The following is a 23,110-nucleotide window of genomic DNA, read 5'->3' as shown; positions in this document are numbered from 1 at the left end:
AGTGATGGTGGTAATGTGTACACACAAGCCTTCAAATCTTTTGTGACGGCAGGCCGAATATTCTAGTCGTTCCTGGTCGCTTCGGGGAACTTCGTGCGCATCCGGCAGAAGAGAGGGGGCGCGAGGAGGTGGCGCGGCACGTGGTGAAGGGAGAGGGGGAGAAAACCGACTGCGACGGACGTAAAGGAAGTCTGGAGTCTGAGTGATGGGGAGACCGAGAATCGCCCAGAAACAGAAACTTCCAGGGTCGAAGGTTCGCGAAGTGTGATTTAACTAATAAAAATCGAGCAGCCTTCGAAGAGAGCCAGTTCAGTTTAGAACAGCGAGTCAACTTGCGAGGCAGCAGTGAACGTCAAGGAAGCCAGCCTTCGAGACCTGGGTTCAACTTGAGGAGGACCGCAACTGTGACAGTGACCAGGGAGTGCGGCGTATCCAGAAGTCTTGAGTTCGAGTGCAGTGGACTGTCTCTGGAAGTCTTGGGTTCGATATACTGTGAACTTGAGTGAATGAGCTAGAAGAACTAGCTAAGGCAATGAACTGTGAACTGAGAACTGACAGTTTTGCGTTGTAAATAGTGCTTTGTGAACATTAGTTGAGATTAGCAGTACATTGTTGTTCTCAATAATCCAAGTGAATTGTCACTGTCGTCTGTGGAGTGCAATAACGAATACTGTGTGTGCTGTGTGGAGTGAAATACCCATTGTTGACGGGAGTGTTTAAATTCAGTTATAGAAAATCATTATTGTTGTGAATAAAAGTTACATTATTGTTTGAATTAAAAGTCACACTATTAATAAACGAAAGCTACAGTGTTTCAGAAATATCTCACTGAAACATACCTGTTTATTTTATTTGTGTAGTCATCAAGCAAATTCTTATATGAGCCATCAATAATTGCTCTTCCTATGGCTTTGTCCTGATACACTTCATCCATTTTCTGATTCATCTCTTCTCGTGATGTTGTTTCTGGAAGGTTAAGTGCAGTTTTCACAGCAGTGTCACCTATCTGAAAATTGTGAGACATAAGTTCATTAAATAAAAATTATTTATATATAAAAAAATTATACAATCTTTGAAAAAAAATCTTTTATACTATAGCATCAAATGTAAGAGTGAAGGATTTTAACATTCATTTATGGAGACGACTTTGTACAAATTCTAAAAATCCTAAAATATAAGAAAGATGAAACAAGAGGATGCAAGAAAACATCTTTAAAAAGCTATGTCAAATTTTATATTTACTATTTTAACTGTTATATTTGCAAAACTTTTCATATTTACATTATATAAAAAAAAGTTAATTTATAGCTCTACTGATGAAATCTGATCCTTGTTTCTGCATCATTTTCCACTTTTAGTTGAAAGGAATACTGTCACAAAGTAAAGTAAAACTTACATTTCTAGCATCTCTAATGATATTGGACCTCCACTTTTCTGCAGCACCCACAACAAGAATGTCTTCAACACCAAGTGAGAAACCTTCAATTTTTAGAAAAGCATTGAAAAGCTTTGCAAACGAATTCAACAATGCACCAGAATATGTTCCACCATACAGCTGGAAAACACAATGAAATATAAACAAGTTTCTATTAACAAAAATGATCAGTCAAATATAAAGCAAGAACAGTCATTTTTCACCATTCAAAAAGTTGTGAAGTAGCATTATACACCTAAGCTTGCTGTGTATCTTCAAATCTCCTAACAGCACAGTTTTTATTAGCATGGACACCATTAACTAGTTGGATGTATTCAATACCGTTACTAGAATACAACTACTAGATAATTCATTGATAGTTTTCGCCCTTCCTTCTGATTTGTAAAACGAATTCAGTCAACTATTTTCATATTATCGCACAATTTGAAAATTAATTATACAACAATTTGAATTGCATGCTTTTGTTGTAATCATACGAGGGTGGTTCGATATGTAAGGCACAGATCCGACTTATATCAACATGTTTCACAAAATCTGGGGCAGGGAGAGGGGAAATAAAACAAACATTCCACACAGTCACCATTAAGATTCAAACAAGTTCAAACATTCCTTCATAGGGTTTTCCTGTCCAAGGAAAATTAAATAATGCAAAACTCCAGTTTTCAATGTGTTTTAATCCTTAAATAATTTTCTGGATAAGAAGTTCTTGAATGGACCAAAGAGGTGAAAATCTGATGGTGCCAGATCAGGACTACGAGGTGGATGCAGCAGAAATTCCCACTTGCACTTTTCCAAGCTTTTGCCTGGTTTGATGTGAGGTAGTGCACCACCATGCAGAAATCTCTCACGAGCATGTAACCCTGGCTTATTCAATCAATATGTTGAGAGTGTCACAGTATGTCACCATTGAAGGCCTTAAAAATCCTAGAGTAATCGCAATTATTATCACAGAAGTAAACACTGAAATAATGAAACAATTGTCTCTAGAGACAATTAATATTAGGTACCCTCCACAAAACTGGCTTCATTTATACACTGACGGATCCTTGATCTCCAGAGAACAAGGTGCCGGTGCAGGTGTTACGTGCTGTCTCTTCTCACTTTATAGATCTCTTGGGTATGGAACAACAAGTTTTGATGGTGAAATCATTGCAATAAGTGAAAGTCTCAGGAATCTTCTATGCCACATCAATAAATTTAGGAATGCAGTTATATTGTCAGACTCCAAAGCAGCTATTCTATCAATAGTCTCTAAACACACACCTTCATCTCAAACAGCAGAAATAACTAAAATGCTCTCTCAATTAATATCACTGAATAAAAGAATTGTATTCCAATGGATACCATCCCATTGTGGAATCCTGGGAAACGAGAATGCGGATGCTTTAGCAAAGAAGGGCAGCACTGCTACTTACAGACCTGTTACTAAATCTAAGTATTACCCTGTGAAAAGATTTATTAAATCTACATACTTAGACTTCAACAAACAAAATTTGATAACACAATCACAAGGGAAAAAATGGAACTCGCTGCATCAAAATCCACAGTTAATTCCCGATTTGCCACGAAAATCGTCTGTAGCTGCATTTAGATTGGCAACAGGCCATGATTGTTTGGCCAAACACCTGTATAGAATTGGAATGTATCAGTCCCCTAACTGCCCATTGTGCAACTCAAACCAAGAAATGGATTCGGAACACCTCAAAATCTGTGCTTCAGTGGCTGGCCATGATAATATCTTTGAAAAATATTGGAGTGCAAGAGGTCAAATGACTTTATTGTCAAATGCCTGGCATTAGAAAACAACAACAACTTTTTTTTTTTTCAGATGACTGAACTTCGAATTTCTTACATCACTGAAGCGAACTCTAAACCCATGTTTCATCTCCCGTAATGCTGCTTTCCAAAAAAGGGTTTTCTTCCTCTCAGTAGTAATGGTAGAGATTTTGCAGTGATGCAACCTTTCTTTTGCTTTTGTGTTCCTCAGTCAGCAATTTCAGAACCCAGCACGTGGATACTTCACATAAATTTAAGCCTGAGATTATTTCATGAAGAATCCCCTTTGGAATGTTCATCACTGCTTCAATTTCACGGACTTCGATTCTTCAAATGTCCCTTATCAAACCTTCGACAACAGCACACTTGTCATCTGTATGCAAGGTTCCTGGCCTGGCCCTCTGTTGCTCTGGACCATCATTCAGTTTCATTTGATCATCTTGAAATTTGTTGCAAACACACACGTACTTACTTCTTTTCAACATAAAATGTCTTGCCCATAAAAGTCACTAACCTGCGATGATATTATAAATTTGTGTATAGATAGAGAGCAGCTGCTATGGTGAAAAATTTTCAGGGGCAGGAAATTTTTAAATAACAAATCTATGTCTTAAGTTGGAAGACCACTATTATTCGTTTCTTAATATATGTTGAATTAACGTGATATCTAGACTACAAGAAGAGTTTCCAATAGTCGACTATGGAAACTTGTGTTTTTCGACAATTTTCAGTGCAAATAACACCTATTATTCATTTGTAGCACTATATGAACAGCGTGTAGTTATTCAATTATCTACAAAAATAAAATGTAGATGTGGGAATTTTCAGATAATTTTAAGATAACTGTAATTTGCAGATAACTGTGTTTATAAATGATAGTGGCAGCTGTTCTTTTGTACACATGGGACAGTGGATAGTTGAACACTCACACTAGGTCACATGTGGGAGAGATCAGACTGCGGCATGTTTACATCTTTCAGCTCTCCACTGCGCCAAGTGCTCAGCAGAGCACACCTTCTCACGGCTGAGAAGATAAAAAAATGATTTGCGCACAAACATAACTCAGAACTACCTCACTAGCTATCATCTCCATAGAGGACAACATTTTGGAGAAAATGAGCTTGTCCAAATTCAATGATCAGTTTGCTCAGCAGAAGATGTTAGAAAGCTGTATATTGTCATACAGAACTCATAGGGTTTGACACAGAATATGTCTTTCCCCGCAATGGGTATGGGAACCTGTTCCAGTATCCGTGGCGAAACAAAAAATGACAGAATTTAAAATGCTTCCTCTAACAAGACTATCTGCCACAGCCAAATGCTAACGTTATTAGTAGTTAGGCCACGCAGCAATGTAACTTGTGTGATCACAACCAATGTTGCCATCTTCCCTTGTTACGAGCATGAGAGCACAAAAGTTGTGTGTAAAATGAACAGTGCCACGCAGTCTATCTCAACACTGAGGGCAGCTACAGATGTGTGCAACCGCTGGTTTGATTTGTAATTGCGAGTTCTGCAATATTAAAGTGATAATAGACATGTACGATACACTTTGAGAGAACTACAGTGAAAAATTTGTTGTGAACTGGGACTAATTTCAGAATGTTTCCTTATATGAAGTGAAAATATATTGTTGTTCAAATGCCTAGATGTTTGGCAATGAAGCCATTAGTCCTCTTGCACGCCAATATTTTTGAGGTATAGAATCTTCTTCTTGTATTGCACAACATACAAAAGGGAGAGTGAAGCGAAAATATGTTGCATGCTTCACATTCATTACTTCTGTTATCGTATCTTCCATTAGAAAACCGACACGAAAATAAAACATTCAAACCAACACAACTGAGGTGGATAGACGCAAAGAGGTGTAAGTGACATTTTAAAAAAATGATTTACGTGCCTCCAGGGTAAACTAAAGCATTTAAAATTTCAGTGGTAAAGGGATGTCTTTTATCCACATTGCACATTAACATTTAAAATTGTTGTTGTTGTTGTCTAGTGCCTTGCATTTAGCAATGAAGCCATTAGCAGTCGTGCTTTCCAATACTTTTGAACTGTAGTTTCTTCTGATCTTAATGCTTCACAGGTCTTCAAGTGGTCTTCATTCATTTCTGCTGGATCGTTACACAGGATACATATTGGTGAAGCTGAGATACCTATTCTGTAGAGATGACTTGCTAGACAGTCATGATTTGTCAATAGTCTGAAGGCTGCAACTGCTGTTTTCCTTGGTCTCTGGGGGATTATATCTGGGTTGGAAAGTAGTGTAATCCATTTTTTGTCTTTAGCATTTGATTCTATTTCTTGTAGGTATGAATGAGAAAATTTTGTAGTGATCAAGCGTTTTATTGAGGAATATGAGAAATTAAATTTAGACTTTTGTTTTATTGTCGTGCCTTTCTTGGCAAGTGTGTCTGCGGTTTCATTCCCTATGACTCCACAGTGTGCTGGAATCCATTGGAGATGGACAATCTTATTAACTTTTTGGAGTTGTGTTAACATTTTGTAGCATTCTCTTATTTTTGTTGACTTCTTTGTAGCATTTGAACATATTCCCTGAATTGCAGCTTTAGAATCTGAAAGAATTACTGTCTTGTTATATTTATTTAAGGGAAGATTTAATAATTGGCAGAGAGCAATTAAAGTTCACAGAATTTACGAAAGCTTAGTAACTTTTAATCACATTTCTAGAAAATAACGTAAGTGCACTTATACCCCTTTGCTTCTGATGCCTCAATTGTAATTTCTTTCCAGATAATAGGCGACATATTCTGTGTGCTGGCATAACCCTGCCAACACAGTGGAGAAATTTTTTATTTCAACTTTTATCGAGGATGAAAGTGGAGGGGCAAATGTTAAGGAAAAAGGGGCAGGATATTTTTGGGTTCCTACAGGTAACAGAATTGTAAATTCGCCACTAACTGTCACTCTGATTTTATCATTCTGCTTGCTAAATCTGGTAACTTCAAACTTGAAACACTTTTCAGCCATATTTACATGTAAAATTCAGACTAGTGGCTGGAAGACAACATTCGCGTGGTTATTACTCCACTTGCTGGTAAATGCACAGGTAATTTATACCTTTTATATTGAATCAACTTTATAGACTCTTTTCTATGCATGAACAGTGGAGGCCAATGCCAAAAACAATTTTCTCTGCTGTACAAATACTGTGTTGTAGACTGGGTACTGCGCTTACTCAGACAAGAAAAAAATACGTAAATAATATTCCTGTGGAGTAACGGTTAGCCTTCTTGGCGATGAAACGAGCGGGCCTGGGTTCAAATTCTGGTTGGGACAAGTTACCTGGTTGGGATTTTTTCCTGAGGTTTTTCCTCAACCACTCGAAGCCGAACTGCTGGGTAACTTTCGACGTTGAACCTCGGACTCATTTTGCCTTCATTAGTATCATTTCACTAATCATCTTAACAGTTTACAGGTCGACAAGGAGGACATGGCGGATGTGGTCCAGGATCTGCCTATAGGAGGCATCTGTCTGTGGGAGCTGCACATATCCAGTGAAGCTACAGGGACTTATAAGCGGACTGTGGGCAACCGGGGTAGTGTAGCACCCCTGGATAGATGGCACCTTGGTAAGTCGTGGAATTGACTGCTACATGTTCCTCTGGTTAAGGATGTAACACATTCAAGCACATGAATTGCGAACAGATGCCATCGATCTGAGGAGACCGCAGGATAACATCACAGGAAGGCGGAGGATCAGTCTCCAGTCAGGACTGGATGCTGTGGATGAATCGATATGATGAACCATGCAGTGAATCACATGTTTGAAAAGCGATCCTTAATGGATTCAACAATCATTTCAACATAAGGAGGCTGCTCAATAAGCCCAAGGCTGTGGTGCTTGCCCGCGGGCCCTCTTTCGAGGAAAAAAAAAAATAATATTCCTAGCATATAAAAACATCATTCTGCCAATGATATGAAAAATCGGAGCAAGGTTCATAATTCAAAATAACACAGCACAATTCTATCTACACTGACTGGCCAAAAAAGTGGATCACTTAATTTTTTTTAAGAACTACAATTTTATTGCTTATGCTTTATTTTTACTGCATCCTGAAAAAGGCATATTGTAAATTGAAGTAAATATGTATCCTGTGCACTTCAATTCCATCATCAAAATGTTTTTGTTATTTATTTTTAAGTTCGAAAGTGTTGTAATTTATGCAAAATTTCAAATAATGCATTTCATTAAGTTAGAGGCAATGGCTCACATTATAACATATGGTTATGCCACTGTGCGCGCACCTTGTGTGTTGCAAGCTCTAGTGGTGATGACGTTCTCCATTCATAATGCGATGCTGACCACATTTCCTGATGGTTGAAAGCCCACTTCTCCAACAATGCTGCCTACGTTTCGTTCAGGGTGTGGAAGCTGCAACGTCGGACACTTTGGTCGAGCTTATCCCACAAGTGTTCAATAGGATCTAAGTCTTGATTGCGTGCTGACCAGTCCAGATTTGGTATCCTGATGTCACGTAGTGAGGAGCATGGGAGTGGACACTGTCATGCATAAGAATGAAATTTTCGCCAGCGAAGAGAACAAAGGGGATTACATGGTCTATTAACACATCCATGAGCATTCAGAGTGCCTCCAACGATGAAAACAAGCTCTATTTGGGCCTCAAACTGATATTGCCCCATACCATGATTGAGCCGCATACAAGCGCCGTTCTTTCGGGGAAATTTCAAGGCGAATATCACTTTCCACACTTCCTCCATATTCTCTCTTTATCATCAGCTGACCAGAAGCAAAATCGCGATTCATTCATGAACAGAATCATTGACCACTGGTTCATAGTCTAGTTCCAGTAAACAGTAATCATGCTGCCTGGTGTTGGAGGGGGCTGTGGAGAAATTGCTGCTCTTCTTGAGCAGCGTAGTAAAGCATTGAATAGAGTTAGCTCATTTTTATATTTTAATCTCACTTTTAGTCTCATATCATTACATCGTTCATAATATTGTTCACATGTGATGACTTGCAAAAAAAAAAAAAAATCCATGATAGTATAAGTATATTTTAAATGTTGACATTTGGGGTATCCACAATTGAACATTATAAAACTATGCAAATCAAACTTTCAGATAAGCTCCCTGCATAATATATACGTCACTGTGTACGTTAACAGAAAACCACAATTCCAAGTCACACAGAGTTTGTGTGCACTCGACGTGGGTCTCTGGCATTTCGTCAGCCCACGCGAGTTGTGTGGATATAAAGGGAAAAGTTGAGACGATGTAGGGTGGAGTTCCCGGGTAGCTCAGTTGGCAGAGTGCTGCTACGTTCAACCAGAGGTCCCGGGATCGATACCCGGCCCCGGAACAATTTTTCTCTTGAAATTATTCATTATAAAACTAATTCATATAATTTTTAATAGGTTTTATACCCATATGATAGTAAACATGTATTGTATGTGTAGATTATGTAGATAACACTGAGAGTATTGATATTGTAAAATGACAGATTGTATCTGATGATGTTGACATGCTCAACGAAAACGTTCATACATCACACAACTTATTATGTAAAGGTTAACACCTAACAAAATATATAAAGTAGTAAAGTCAACGACTGAAAAAATAAATTTCTGACATAGCTCTTCTTGAGGTCAAATTGGCTTCCTCGAGTCTTTGTCTAACATTATTCTCAATCACAATGACGATGATTTCTGGCCTAGACCACAGTCGTGCGGAGATGTCGCAAGACACAGAGAATCAGTAATCTGTTATCCCTGGTGGACGTAAACCTACTACAGCCTGATTCCAGTCGTCTATGGCAAGTACCCAGTTCACAGAAATGCCACAGGGCACGTTGAAAGACACACCGATAGCATTAGCTTCAAAACGAATGATTCATCTACCCACAACCAAAGCAACAGATCCAGCAAAGTCTTTTCGAATAAGAGGCATCTTAACTTATCAAATTCGAAACAGTAACTAAAGAAAAATATTGACTTATGACAGAAAATGTGCCTGACACACAATGATAATTCATCAATAGGGGTTACTGCACCATTGTTTTATTGCTGGTCTCTGTTGTAAAACCATGAAGCACCAGTCTGGTAGAAAGTGGCTCATACCGAGACATCTTATCATCATATTCATCTCCAAAAATGTTGAATGCATCTTTCCTTACTCATAAAACATATTCAATTTAATAATACTCTCTCTAAATTGGTGGTTTATTGACGATGAATCGGTTTTTACACAGTGATCCACTTTTTTTTGCCGGTATAAAACAGTGGACACTCAATCTGTAATGCAACAGACTTCAAATAATGTTGTATCCAGTTCCTGAAATCGAAATGAGAAACATCATCAGCCCTATTAATAAAATATCAGACAAGTGTTCAGTCCTTCACAGCACTCGATTGAATGCCTGTCCAGAGCAATAAGCTAACAGCTCGGGTTCGTTACAAGTTTACTCATTTTAGCCTCAGACTGGAGTTGGAGAAATGTTGTAAGACTTACACATTCTGATAATTTGGCTTACCTCGAACATGCAGTGAATCAAACTGTACGGAGTGGCACCATAATGAGCTTTGTCCAGAACCCCACATAAAAGCTCACCATCTCGAATTATGACCTCTGCTTCTGACATTGTTTTCGGATCAGTAAACGGGGTTCCTCCAGCTCTCCACGATCGAGGTCTCTTCACTGCCCATGCCTATCGTGAAATGAAAGTACAAAGATAATCTTTAATGGGGGAAAACTAATTACTCATATATGAAGCAATTTGTTTCTAATATCTTAAAAAAACACCCTCTGATTTAGGTCCTAGCTGATATGTACTTCTATTATCAGGCAGCACATCTCACGTGACGATATATGTCAGAGAAAGAACAATTTGTTTATATGCATCTGAAGTCTGATTAGTGTAATATGTATCTAGTCAGCGATGTATGCAATGGAAGGGAAAAGGAACTGACCACCCTATCCCATTATCTCCTGGCTTAGTTACCTCATGAGTGATGCTTTATTGGTGTCACTTGTGAGGTTCAAACCTGTCTTTGGGCAGCTGACTAAACAATAACATCTTAGAAACTCGTATACAAACTATTTATTTTTTTACTTCTGTATTTTATTACTTAAAATTACTGTTCGTACAATATTAACATTTAAATAATTTATTAAACATGGTTTACGTTTCAAAATTACATCAGCAGGAAGTTATATCTGCTCCCATAATTTGGGTCCCTGCATACTTTGCACACCTTAATTTTTTACAGATTATTTTGTTTTTGCTGTGCACTGATATTAAGTACGGTATGAGTTTTACTTTGTTTAAACATCGATTTTGCTGATTTTAATAGGTAGTTTGCCAGTTGCATCAAGTGTGCATCAATCAATTATCAATTGATTACCTACGGTGATTTAATTAATTATAGACTATTGAATTGATCATAGTTTATACATTACATTCACTATAATTACAATTAATTTCATTATTGCTAGACCAAGATTATGAAAACTTCTTATTGTTACAAAATTGAAATGACAGAACTTACCATATTCTCATACACTAGAATAAAAAAATTGAGATCAAGGCCTCCGAAAAAAAAAAAAAAAACGCGAATTTCAAAACATAATCAAGAGAATATGAAATTCATATAAGAGAAATATGTAATCAGTGATTTACTAGTTATCGTACCATTGGCTCCAAACTATATAGATTTGATTACGCCTGAGTTTAGTGGATTTATAGGCAAGATGGAGAGTATAATTATAGCAGATGAATAAAGGCGAATTTCTTTGCCCAGACTCGCTGGTACTACATTTAAACTCTTGGTAACAGATAACATGTCGCATTGGAGAGCACTCTACTAGAAAATGGGAACATATGAATTCATAATCTTGCTGTATAACGATTCTCTCGAACATACTACTTCGAGATCCTCAATTGAAAAAAAGTCAATCATATATAAACCAATCAACCATGAGAGAAATATTGCCTATCAAAATCGTTTTCATAACAAAGACGCTATGAAGGAAACCGTAAGTATACAGACTTCACAGACTGTACAGGAGACCTCAGCATGCGGAATTGGTAAGGTAATTTGACATACAAAACAATCCAGGGGATTCGAAAAGTAATGGCAACACTACATTTATTTAGGTTTTTTTGACATTACACACTTCAAATACAGTCCCCTGCAGGGGCGAATGCTATCACGAAAGTCAGGCTTGCTCTTTTATTCATAGAGGAAGATGGGAGGATGTAATAATTCATAATTAATAAAAATAATCAGACCGACATAAATAATTTATTTTATAATTATGAAATCATTATGAGTCATGGATCATATTTGCTTATGATATGTAGAAGTTCGATATAATAAAACAAACATGGCCAACAAAACAGTTTATTTAGTTTTTTCGACCCTGCCAACCAATGCACATTGTTGTATTGAGCTGCACTGAACGAGCGCGCATATTCTCTATAATGTCTGTCTTCTCTTGAATAGTCCTTCAGGAAAATGGATTTAATAATAAGGTTTCAATAACACACAATTCCGAACTCATTGCAATACTGCAAATTAATGTTTAAGAATTAATAATACATGCAGCAGCTAACACATGCATTGCGCTCATACAATTACATTGCACAGCACATCCCCGCTGTCAATACTGCTCTGTGTAACGTTAAATAGTCGTTGGTGTAGCTCTCGGACCAGAGCTTCAAACAACACGTAACAGAAGCATGTGCGCCTAGGACGGACCAAGGAGGAAGACACTTGCGCGCGCATCATATTCTCGCTATTTCCACGTCCTTCCTGTAGCTCCGAGAAACGAGCAAGCGTTGCGATACTTGCGGTGTGCAACCTGCGGATGGTATTACGCCTATACAGTATTCCAAAAATCAAAATAAATTTTAATGTAAGTAATCCCATTTTGAGAAATACATATTCTATGAAAATATTGGGCTTGCGCAGCAAGCATAGCATGCCCTGAGAAATCGCCCCTGGTCCCCTGCCATGTTGCCAAATCTTTGAAAGACGATGGATTTCATCTGCAGCATCATTTTGTGGAGCTCTCTCTCACTGATCGATCTAAAGCTCTTCGGATGTCAACTGTTGATTGAACGCGAATGCCTCGCTGCCACTCATCTTGCAATAGTGCAGTGTGGTTGGACTACTCTCCCACAAGCTTCTTGTAATGCCATAAAGCACTGAGTTGCATTTTTCCCTCTTGCAACTTATATTTTTATGATGCATCTTTGTTCATACCTACTGAACATTTTAGGGCGATATTACTTAATACAAATCAGAAACAGTCCCTGTATTCACAAAATATGGTTACTTACAGACTTTTAATATTTCACATTTATGCAACAATCGCTCCTCTATTATGCACTAAAAATTCCGATGCTTACTGCTAGGTGTGCTCATTTACAGTATTGTTGCCATTACTTACTGAATGTCCTAGTATATTTCTTTCATGTATACCTATAATATAAAACTACTTCAACTATTTTACGCTTTAGATTTAAATATTATACATATATCGGTGGCGTGGTGTGAATATTATTACACGGGTATTGCTGATGGACATTAATCAATACAATTTAACCCCTAAGTACGATATTACTATAACTTTATTTAGTTACTGTGACATTATAGACTACTTGTATTGAAGTTCGATTCGACGATTTTTCTGTAAAAAGAGATCTATGATAGGATCATTCAACATTGGCCCTTTCTTCATGTTCAAGAAAAAGAGATATTTCTACTGACATCAAGTATAGCCCATAGTCTATTCTTTCCTCAGGTATTTCACTGGTAAGTATCTATGTATATGCAGCCGAGCACATCCCGAACCTCCTGCAGGATGGCAGTATCAACAATTAGAACAGAAGATCAATGTAAATGAAGACTGGCCTGCTGCTGCAATGTATGAAAATTTAAAATCATGAATTCACGAAGCTGATAAAAAGCCTCTGGACCAGGGAGTGAAAAGTAAAATAAATCTAATTGGATGACATGGAAAATTCTAGAGGCAACAGAAACGTAACAATGAACCTATAACTCAAAATCTGGAGCTGATCTGGGCTGTTGCAGGAAGTGTATTAATTACTAAGGAATGGTAAAAACAAAGCCTTCAGGAAAATTATGTTACAAGACAGAACATACTGTGGGATTTGGAAAATCAAGACATGCCTGGAAAACAGTTACAAGAATCTGTGTCCCCAAGTCCTAACACGAAAAGCAGAATTAAATAGGAAACCATTGCTCAGTGATCCAAAAAGACGAAAAAACCGGCAAAAATCAGAGAGGCAAAATTATTTACAAAAATCACTTCAAAACGATTTTTTAGAAAGAAGTGAAGAGTATTGCATGTTTTATAACCAATATAAACCATTTCATACTAGACTACAAGTCCTGTAAATTATAGGCTAGTACCGCATTTTATTAATTTCATATTATTATCTATATATTAGTATACATTATTTTCATATTGCATGTTGCAATCCATTAACATACAGAGATTACTTTTGGGTGGCTTAAACATTCCTTGCTATTTGAATAGATCAGTTTTCTCCCCTTCTGCATTTTCTTCTTCCTTATCATCCTCCTCCTCTGAAGATGGAAGTTCTGTTGCTATTCTAGGAGATTCTGGTGCATTCATAAGATTAACGACATCAGTAGAGTGATCCCATAATTTTCCTTGGAAAATGTCTGATAGAAGACATAAGGGGTCGGATGTTAGCAGAAGCCTTCGAAAAATATTCTGATTTGTAGCAGTTCTGGAAATTTTTCTGAAGTGATGTTCTTTGTATGATTTTATATTTTTGTTTGTTGCGTCTTGAGCTTCATTTATCATCTGATCAATTGGAAGAAGGGCAGCAGAAATGGCCGCTGATGCATATACAAGCACCTTGTGCAATGATGCTGGCATGTAGTACTAGAGGTACTTCTCTACAAAAATGCGCGCAGTTTGTACGGCACTTTCTTCATAATCTCCCTCATTGATATCACAGCCACATGGCAGGTTCTAAAATTTGTGGTAAATCTTTCAATTGGGCACACTACAACCTGTGCAGCTCGATCTACACTGTAAAAAATGACCGAGCTGTGTTCCCTCATGACCCCAGACTTCAGGTTGGTCCACAAGTAAGCCTAGTTCAACTCTTAATCCAACCTTTAATATGGGTTTTTCCCGTTTTCTACATTATTTTCGTCTCCTTGCCATCTTATTTGCCACTTCCTAACATCAAGACGACAAATTAAGAATAGATTTACATTTAAAAAGTCTAATCCGCGCATTAAGTGTAGACAGGCCGAATTAGAGCAGGTTGGCAGTTTTTGTTTTCATTTTCACCTATTTTTCCTAGTTATTCATTTGTCAAGGGTTGGCTCCACAGATGTAACCTGATTCTGTCGAAGAGGTATCACTTATAGCACTGCAGGCCTTAACACTGATCATCGTCATAACAAGAATGTGTCTGAAGGTACGGTCACACATCGCTACTTTTGTAGAGGTGCAGTACAAAAAACTGCGCAATTCTCATACTGCGATGTGTGAACAACGGTGCAACCCGAAGAGTAGCGGCTGCCGAACCTGCTGCTCGTTACTTTTTCATGCTGTACATAGCTTAAAAGTAGCGACGTGTGAACAGGGTTCTCAGGGTTACAGCCGCAGCATTTTTGATATCGGTTTTGTTGAAACTTTTGCAGCAGTTGCGACCAGTGCTGCCACCCAAATGTGCCAATGATACTTTTATTGTTTGGATATATTTTAATGTTAGATGTGATGAAAATAAATGATTTGTAACAGTTACTAAATGTACAACACAGTCAGAGTATATTTGCTGATGACATAATTAATTTTTTTCTTATTTTTCATAGCGTAGGTTCAAACAAGAGGGTTGCCAACGTTGATTATGTGAATATGTTGGTTCTCATTTAAGTATATAGGCGTTTTTTAATAGCTTTATAGTAAAAATAATGCTAATTTCTGAATACTAGTTAGGACAGAAAAGCAAATAATAGATAAGTAAGCTATCGCATGAGTTTCATAATCCAAAACTCTAATGTGAACATACTCACAAAATGTATATTGAAAAGTCAACATGGATATGCAAAGCTGCAGCTAGACTGCGGCTGCAAAAGTAGCGCCTTGTGTGTGAACAGACTCGCAACCTTCAGTTGCAACTTTTGCAGTATTCGGATTGCACAGCACAAAAAGTAGCGTGCAGCGCGCTACTTCCGGCTTACGTGTGAACACGACACGCAACTTTTGCAGCTGCAGTACAAAAGTTGCACAGCAAAAGTAGTGACGTGTGACTGTGCCTTAATATGGAGCTCTTGCCCTGTATTTTTAGTAACTATTGTTGACTACAATGTAGATATCTGGTTTTCTGCCTAGGCCATTTCTTCTTCTAATGACAACTCAGTTGTTTCCTTTTCCTACTGCCATTCGATTATCCCCTTATTGTCTGCCTGGTGCCACATCATTATTTTAGTGCAAGTTCTTCTTTCTTCCTCGATCGCTTATTGACGTCATCCTTGCTTGCCGCTGCAGCTGTGCTGGTCGCTGGCCTCTCTTCCTGGTCGCTGTAATTCACGGACTGTTTCATTCCATTGCTTGCTATTCTTTCCTGTGTGATGACCTCTCCATCTTCTAATTTTCCAAATAGTTCTCCCATCGTATATTTTACTGCAATGCTCCTTATCTCCTCTTTCAGGTCTCTTTCTTTCATTTCATCAACATTTGCCCCTATCTCTGTATGGTTAAAATTTTTCAAACAGAATTCCACACCAAACATCTTCCTATTTATCTTTAAATTATATGCTATCTTGTATTTTAGTTTCTTGAATGAAGCTGCATTTTTGTGTGTTAGTATTGTGAAGCATATTAAAACAATATGAAATCTACAAACACACAATAGCACATCCACAACATATACTTAATACGCAATTACAATTCAACAAACACACATTATTTGATCTAATAACACACAAAATACAAACAACCCCCATCGTCATACGATCCACAAATGACAGTGAACACTAAAAAGCAAGACCAGCTAAAGTCTCAGACATGACAGTACCACAGTCTACTAAATATAGTCGCGAAGCTTGAGGTGATTTTTTGCAAATCTCGCGATAAAGCGCTCCAAGCAGTTAGCAACTAGAAATAATAGACTGTCCACGGTCGACTTTGGATTTAGAGTGGACTGAGTCGTATTTCCATCGAGTGCTAGGTCGTTGCGTATTTCGCATTGATGCTCCTGAAGAAAAATCCTAACATCTATTTCTTATTTTACTTCTAGATGCAAAAAGTGGTTAATAAACAGCAGGAGGGAAGATCTAATGACAAAGAATGAAACATATCTTTATAATAATATAAAGTTTTGCACTCTTCATTTCGAAAACACACAATTTATGAATGAAAAAAAAAAAAAATTAATCTGGAATGCAGTTCCAACTTTATTTGATGTTTCAAATAAACCTGTAGCTGAGAAACAAAACCTTTGCACTAATTCTACGTCTGTATCAGCTGATTCCTGGAATAATTCTGTGGTGTTTGGGTAAAGGGAGATAAGTCATAAAAATGAGTTCGGAGATAAATGAAAATTAAACTTGGAACCCTTATTACAAAAATTTTTCTACACAAATAAAACACATCAACTGCTACTATTCTTTGATTTTTGCACACTCACTTGTGTAATTTAACTTGTGTGTTCATCTGGGCAAACAAAAGTCCACCTGGACAAAAAAATAACTTATACTCCTTTACCCGAACACCACAGAATTGTATATTTTCAGACAACTTAGACCTATTTTTTTTTTCAAAGGATATGTTTTTAATTATAGCTGTTAATTTTGTTGTTATTTTTATTTGTTACTTTACTAGAGACGTAGAAAAAGTAAGTCTGTTACAATAAAATTTATTGATCACGTTTTATTTCCAATTCTGGTGTGATTATTATTGCTTAACCTCATCCCACTTTGTTAACTACGTAAGCCTACACTACAAGTACCAGTACACATAAGTTATTCCATTCATTCATATTTCCATTATTATTGTTATTATATTATTGTTGTAAAGGGAAATGCAAATTAATATTTATTGGTTTCATAGTTCATTATCGCTATAATGTCAAATGAGTGAAATGATTATAGTAAATTTCAGTTCGTTTTGCACAAACAAAAATAATATTAACCTATTTCTTGCAGGTATCGAGTTTATGGCGGAATTTAATATACTTCATTAAAATAATAAATTAACTTTATCCATTTAATATTTCAATAATGGAAGGAAGGTGTTAATTTTTCCAAAAGAACACAACAACGAAAGTGTAACATTTTGTCATCTGCTATACTAAAAGCCAGGTTATGAACCAACTAAACCGGAAGCAACGTTCTGTTGGTCTCTTTCTGAGCTCTGTTGCCACATAGTGGCGCGAGATTCAAAGCGTGTTCAGCATTTGTCACCGATATGTTTAAAATAACTGCTTTATATAGTTCTCGATAACACTACCTACAATATTAGTAATTAAAATTACTGTTTTTAAGAAAGCACGAGCTAATGACGCTGTACAAAATGCGACTCGTAATGCAAGTGGTATTGCTGGGAAGTTTGGCTATACTGTCTCCGTGATTCCGTTGCCAGATTTTCGTTAGCAGACGACATTTTCACGTGAGGTCCAATGAAAAGCTCCATTCTCCTTCCCCCCTCCGCCCCGCCATACTCAACGTGTCATCGCTGCACAGGCTACCCCTCTAACCTGCACTTTCCTCTCGCCCTCCCAACTACTTCCTGTTTCGTCGGTTCATAACCTGGCTTTTAGTATAGGAGAGATCTGCGATGATGAGGCGATAGTAGCGATCCTAGTGGTGGGCAACTACCCATGTTTGCATTTTTACTACATATTGAGCTTCGCGGCTGTATATAGTAGACTGTGACAGTACCATCTGTCAATAAGATATATTATTAAATTTTTAAGTTTTAATAAAGTTTTATATTTTATAATAAGTGTTAAAGTGAACATCAGAGACACGCAAAAACTATATCCGATGGAAATGGATGGATTGCAAAGGAATTGCCTAGTTTCTGCATTACAATGAATTTGAAATTATGTAATGAGAGAAAAAATGAGCCAAAGAGAATCAGTAGCTGAATGATTGGGAGGTAAAGCTCTGCAGTAGTATCAAAGGATGCCAGAACGCAGATCTTGTCTTGGTCACAGCAAGGATGCAGGAAAGGCAAAGACCTGCATCAGCTGAAGAGAAGGAATTGCCAAGGCAATACGGGAATGTAATCTTGATGAGGCCAATGGAGTGACAGAAGCCTCTGATGTCAAGCAATAAAAGGCAAACAGGGACAAGTACAGTAACCACTAGAACATGATGGTGCATTGAGCACTTACAATGGATAGTATACGTACCTGGTCCGAGACTTTTGATGAGGAAGTGAGAGTCAGTGGGTGCTGCCCCTTAGGCACGTTGTTTATAATTATTGTAGAAATTATTTGTTTCCCAGACCAAAGAGGAGCTGGTTTCAATATGGCTGGTGACAACAGCTTGATCTCGCCCTTCTGATGCCCCAGTCCCTGGAAGACAAGCTGCTGGTACTCTTCTCTGCAACACAGATTCAATGTTTGTAATGTACATTCCGCCTGCTAGTCTGTAGGCTACAATGGTATTAATGTTGAACTTCTGAAATAATAACATAAAAAATAAATACAATAAAACTTGTTCAAAGCGAGGGGAGGGGGGGGGGATTATTTTCCGCATTATACAAAATTTAAACACGTAACTATCTACAGACGTGGACAAATTATTAGCAAAATTGAAGATTTTTATTATATATTTTTACAAAATATGATTCTTCAATTTAGACTACAGTTGACATTTTTGCGTATTTCCAAATTATTAGCAAAATTGAAGATTTTTATTATATATTTTTACAAAATATGATTCTTCAATTTAGACTACAGTTGACATTTTTGCGTATTTCCAAATTATTAGCAAAATTGAAGATTTGTATTGTATAGCTTTAGAAAATTTAACTCTTCAATTTGGACTACATTTGATATTTTTGCATATTTACAAATTTTATTTTATTATTATTTTTATTATATATTTTTACAAAATTCGACTCTTCAATTTGGAATACAGTTGACATTTGGGATATTTCCAAATTATTAGCAAAACTGAAGATCTTTATTTTATAGTTTTACAAAATTTGTCTCTTCAATTTAGACTGTAGTTGAAATTTTTGCTAATTTACAAATTATTAACAAAATTGAAGATTTTTATTATATATTTTTACAAAATTTAACTCTTCAATTTAAACTACAGTTGACATTTTTGCGTATTTTGTCTATTGTAATGATAGAAATATGCAAAATTGTCAACTGTAGTCTAAATTGAAAAGTCAAATTTTGTAAACAGAATTATCATAAAAATCGTCAATTTTGTTAATAATTTGTCCACGTCTGTATTGTATCTCAAGGAGTCACACCAGACAACACTCTAGCAGTAAGTTTAACTGTTCTTAGGTTTACATTTAATCTTTTGTGAAAATTACAACTGCCAAGCACTAATTTATATTGCATGAACATTTTATCAATATGAAAATTAAACAGTATTCCACCATTAGCAAGAGAAATTGTGCATTGTAGAATGAAAGAAATTAGACATTTACGAATATAGATTAAAAAATGAAAACAATGACATTTTAAGGAAGCAAAACTCCATGTAAGATAGAAGATAACATTACAGAGCATGCAGCAAATGTTCATCATCTGGTTTTTAATATATCACAGCACCTCAAACAAGATGTTAATATGGAATTAATTATACATCAAAGAATATGTGGAACATATGGAGAATATATAAACACATTTTGAAAAGCACAAATGAGAATGTTATACCTATGCTGACTTGTGTGAGCTGCAACAAACACAAAGAAAGGAAAAAGCTAATTAGGTGATAGAATAGGCCTATAACGCTTTTATATATACAAAACAAACAGAATTGCGTATTTTCCATTTACTTGAGTGTATATAAACAAACAGAAACAAGACTGGTACACACATATTTTAAAAATGTCAACCGAGAGATACACCAAAATATTACTAGATTTCAAACTCATATGATACTGGCACCTTCTGACCACATGGAAATTGAATTCTGTTGAAATAGGATACAGGCTTAAACCTCTCTTGAAGGAAGAAACAGGCTTAAAGCTATGAATTATATGCACTGATAACATCCTAGTCAAAGTAAGTTCAGGACAATTTGGCATCTTGAACAATGGCAAAGCATGCATGCACCATGCAATTGTTTTAATTTCTCTCAAGAAAGTTGGCGTGATTAGACATTATTCCTTATATTATTATTATTATTATTATTATTATTATTATTATTATTATTACACAGCATAAAGTTCTATTCTTTAACTTCCAAAATGTAATTCTGTAGATTTACCAGTATATTTATATTTGAAATCCACCTGCTGTTAATTTAGGCACTACGGGCCGTATTGATAGACATTTTTAGCGCGGGTTTCCAGTGGATGATCAGCGTTTTTCGTATTCATAAACCAGTGTTAGCGATAGGATATGATTTGAATTCTGTACTAGTAACCAGAGGATAGCAGGGGCTAGCTTAGTATGCTCGTAGCGTGTGCTGCGAAATGTCTATGAATAGCACCCTACTAGACTGTCTTGAGAAAATAGGCTATAATTTGCTTTTCCTCAAAGTTCATATGTTGGAAAGGTTTCAATTTATGTTTTCCAATGTAACAACACCTTGTCACAGTCACCCATGTTGACATTAAACAAAACAACAAAATACAACTTTATCTTCTCGATGATCTGAACGAAACTTGAGCACTTGAACTGTCACGAAATCATGCTACACTGAAAGCTAAATTGTAAAAGGTGCGGATCTTTGAGTGGTGAATAAACTATGTCCATTTGCTATTATGCTGAAAAATATCACTGTCAGAATAACCATAAAAACGTAAGGTCAAGCAGGCAGAAAACTGTGTGTCAGTCCGTCACTGTCATATAGCATGCAGATTTACACTCTGCCTTTACGGCATCCGAACTGACAGGTATTTCACCCTAACACATTCTTTGTCTGCTCAGCGCTTGTATGAGATCTGTGAACAGTAATACACCCTGAGGCTTCCGAAGGCATTTTTGTCAAATGCTGGATATAGGCCATATAAACTGTATGCAGTCTAACCTGATTAGATTTAAAGTGAATACAGCATTATTTAATATTTGCGCGGAAAATAAAACAAGAAAAATAAATATAATAATAATAATAATAATAATAATAATAATAATAATAATAATAATAATAATAATAATAATAATAATAATAATAATTCGAATTATAGGTATTGTGTTTTTAAAAATAATAATAGGGCATGCTCTGAATATTTGCCACTGATCTTGAAATGAAAACGAGAAAAGTGATATGTTTCACACTGACTCTAGGAAATTATTAGTTTACTCACTTTACAAAAAATCGTCCTCTAATAGACAGCAGTACTCCTGCCACAATATGGTCTTGAATCAAGCCACTCAATGGCGTTCCATCTTTTGGAACCAGGTACTGATTATTTACATTCACTGAAAATGAAACAAAATTCAGAAATGGAAGCCAAATATATCTGTTTGGGACGAAAGAGCAGGTGCAATTCAAGCAAACTTTTAAGAACATAATTTCTTACAACCAGGGTCAGATTATTTACTGCGCACAAACTTTGCTTTTTTAATCTTTCAATTGACCATTACAAAATATATTAAACATGTTTCCTTGATTCATTAAAGGACATGCTACAGAGTCAATGGCATAGTTTGGTGGTATCCAATATCGAACACTTGAGAAGTAGATCAACGAGTACTCTTGTCTGGTGTCATCTTAATTAACACAGTTTGTGTATCGGTATGCAGAAGGATGTGTACTAATGAGATCTTAATCACTCTCACTCTTTCCTACAGTAAATTGTTAAGTTGTCATGGTGATACATGTTACCAAGAGTTGAGACTGAAGAATAATAGTAGAACTGGATACAGAATTTTGTCTTTATTCGTCATTATTTTTGAACAATTAAATCTCCAATATAAGTAAATCTATGAAATGGGACCAACAACTCTACTTTCTTAATCAATGGAAGTAACTATGTTTTGCAATTTTATCCACTTAAAAAACTACTATGTATGGGTTTGAACTTAGGATACATAGGTCCAAAGGTAATTCTGATAACAAGAAAAGTGTTAAAATACATTTTATGATCAATTTCAATGAATACTTAGGTAATTAAATATAGAAAGTTTTAAAAAAATCTAATGTCACATACAGACACAAGTAATGTAATGCATAACACCCTAGATCATATATGTAACATTAACTCATCGCTATGTTAAAATCGGTAGCACTTTGAAGAGAACAACAGCCAGGATCGCCACCTGTCCGCCGTAAACGAACACGAGATGGCAGTACTGTTGCTAATGCAATTCAAATGGGAATTATGATGTGACTCCTTATGTAACAACTAGATGGCAGCGTAGTAAACCTGATAAAAGTTGTTAACGTCAAAGCCTATAAGGCCGACCTATCTGTTACATATATGATCTAGGATAACATGTAATATAAAATGAATTTGTGCGGATGTTGCATTAGCACACAAGGAATGTTATTGCAAATTACTGTCAGTTCAAGCAAACATGCCCAATATACAAGTATTCAAGTATGTTACATGGCAGTAAACATTTTAATAGCCTTCCTGTGGATATAAAAAAATCAAAACTTACGAATATTTAGGATCAAATTAAAGAGGTACCTAATTTCTCATACCTTCTATTCTGTAGATGAATTCATGACATTCAACAATGCTGAACGTATATTTTTA

At 36.3% G+C, this 23,110-nt stretch overlaps 1 pseudogene; it reads right to left on the bottom strand.

Annotated features, from left to right (window-relative positions):
* Nucleotides 1-23,110, bottom strand: part of LOC138715746 (DNA-directed RNA polymerase I subunit RPA1-like) — a 148,165-nt pseudogene that overhangs the window by 82,453 nt on the left and 42,602 nt on the right.

This window comes from Periplaneta americana, chromosome 15 (genome assembly GCF_040183065.1).
Source record: "Periplaneta americana isolate PAMFEO1 chromosome 15, P.americana_PAMFEO1_priV1, whole genome shotgun sequence".
Classification (NCBI taxonomy): domain Eukaryota; kingdom Metazoa; phylum Arthropoda; class Insecta; order Blattodea; family Blattidae; genus Periplaneta; species Periplaneta americana.
This window is presented reverse-complemented; position numbering and strand designations above follow the sequence as displayed.